Here is a 2707-nt window from a genome sequence, read left to right as displayed (position 1 = left end):
TAAACTTTTCTTTGTTCTTCAAAAGACTTCTAGATTTTTGCCTGTGTTTCCAGTTTGCAAATTCTAAGACTCTTGTGAATCTTTAGCATTTATTTCTAGCAAGCCCTCCAGACTCTTTTTTGCATTTGTTCCAACACCTGTGTGTATTCAAATGGTGCAAACATATTTTGTGTTTATATGTAACAGAATTAAAGTTCTAATGTAATTAGAAGCACATTTTAACTGCTCCAAATGTGTAGTCTGACATATGAAAGCCATGTGGGAGACGAGCAATCACTGTGCTGCAAAGTTCTGTGCATGGGCGGGGGGTCCCGTGTCCCTGGCCTCTCCCAACCCTATGCCAGTGGCCCTCTGACCCGCTTCATCCTATCTTTGTGGTAACCAATGAAAGCAATTGCAAACTTCCAAAATGACCTCTAGGGGGCAGTACTGGTGTGGGCTGTGGTGCTAGACAGGCACTTAGAGGGAGACTTGCCTTGATTTCTTCCTTTGTACAAGGAAGATAGTACTGAGTGAGGGAGACAATGTATGTAAAACACTTAGCAAGATGCATGGCACATACTATGTTCTCCAAGAATGTAAAGTAATATCTCCCAGTCAATCAGCAGAGATTGTTTGGGGGAACACCGTGTCCTGGGCCTCCAGGTAGATGTGGGTGAGTGAAGAGGGGGACCAGGTAAGCAGCACAAACCCTGCCTCACACATGAAACTGGCAGTGGATTATTAAACATTTACAGTTCACAAAAAGGAGAGCCCAGGAGAGAGTTGGAGTCAGAGAAATCTTTCCGGAGGAGACAAGAATGGCTTATTGAACCAGGACATCTGGAACTTGATAAAATATATTTATCCATGAATAATAAATGACTCCTAGATCCTTCTCGAAGTGTGGTCTTCAGACCAGAGCATCAGCAGCACCTGGAGGTTTCTTAGAAAACTCAGCCTCCAACCAAGATCTACTGAATTAGAATCTGCATTTTAACAAGAATCCTGGGTGTTCACTTGCACATTCATGTCTGGATGCGATGGACGAGAGAACTAATTGATAACCAGAGGAAAGAACAATGATACTTGCTCCTTTGAAAGAACAGACTTTGGTAGGGAGAGGGGGAAAGGGGAAGAGGGGAAGAGGGAGAGAGGGAGAGAGAGAGAGATATGCTAGTTCACATTATAGAGGGTAGTTAGGTAGTGAGAATTAGGTGGCCCTGGAACAATCTACATCAGCATCTGTGTGTGTGTGTGTGTGTGTGTGTGTGTGTGCACATGCAAGAAAGAGAGAGATTCAAATGATTTCCATCCAGATTTCAGATCTACTTAATCAGGACCTCAAAGCAAGGAGGAGTCAGCACTTAAACAAGCAAACAAATAAATAAAAGCTTCCCAGATGACTTTAGAAAGGGGAATGAGCTTATAAAAATACTGATGCCAGGTCCCAGGCCAGACCAATTCCATCACCTACGATGCAGGATCTCTATTTTTTGTACACATAGAGTGGGAGGGAGAGAGAGGAAGGGAGAGAGAGAGAGAAACATCGACGTGAAGGGACACATCGAGTGGCTGCCACCCGCACGACCAACCAGGGCCGACCAACCAGGGCCGGGGACAAACTGCAACCGAAGCACGTGCCCGTAGCGGGAACCGAACCCGGGTCTCTCAGGACCGCAGGCCGACGCTCTAACCGCTGAGCCAAACCGGCCAGGGCCGCCCCAGGTGATTCTAATGTTTGACAGCCATTGACAGAGGGATCACGTGGGAAAACTCCGAGGAAAAAGCCTGTGAGAGATCAAGGAGATGGTGTGTGTGTGTGTCTACACACACCTGAAGGTCTGTGTACCTCCAAGGACAGAACAAAGACTGGGAGGTAGAATTGTTCTTTGGTTTTTGTTTTGTTTTCTTAAATCCAAGTAATAGCATTTTTCTTTCTTTTCGTTCTTTCTTACGTCGCGCCCTCTCACACTCTTCCTAGCAAGAAGGTGCCTTTGAAATGACCTAGTCCAACTTTTTCAGTTTGTAGTTAAAGAAATCAGTAGTCAGAAAGGTAAAGTGAGTTGGCCAAGGTCAATTCAAATTTTCTCATTCCAACCTAACAATCTAACATAAAATGAAACCCTCTTCCCATTTCTAGTGATGTTTCCACCACGCCACAAAGGCATTTAAATCCCATTCTGATTTCAATCCCAGGCAAAATGAGAATGAGAAAGGAAACTGGTTATTCTACAAAAAAACAGGGGCCTCCCCTTCAAAGTAGGCAGGCTTTAAATAAGGAATTGGCATTTTAGAGCTCGTTACATTTAAAGACGAGATCTAAATTTTAAATTTCGATTTAAAAGTGAAATCTAAACCCTATAGTTTGAATGTCGATACCATTAAATTCAAGATAAATCTGACTAGTGGCAGGTCAGCCTCCGCACCCCTGGGGCTGCTGGAGAGCGTGTGCGGGCCCTGGCGTGGGTGGACAAGGTCGCTGCCTCGCTGCGGAGACTCCGTGCGGTCAGTGGTGCAGACAGTCGGCCGCCCCGGACAGCCACCGGGGGCTCCGAGTCCTGAAGAACCGGGGGAGGCTTGAATACCCAGAGAGGATAGCGAGCTGGTGGGGCACTGGCTGGGACAAAGGCCCAGGGACGGTGGCAATGGGGGAGCTTTGGAATCCAGACATCTTCTAGAGCGCCCAGTGGTCCCAAGGCTACTCGGTCCCCTCAAGTTAGTGCAG

This window comes from Molossus molossus, unplaced genomic scaffold (assembly GCF_014108415.1).
Source record: "Molossus molossus isolate mMolMol1 unplaced genomic scaffold, mMolMol1.p scaffold_m16_p_11, whole genome shotgun sequence".
Lineage (NCBI taxonomy): Eukaryota > Metazoa > Chordata > Mammalia > Chiroptera > Molossidae > Molossus > Molossus molossus.
This window is presented reverse-complemented; position numbering follows the sequence as displayed.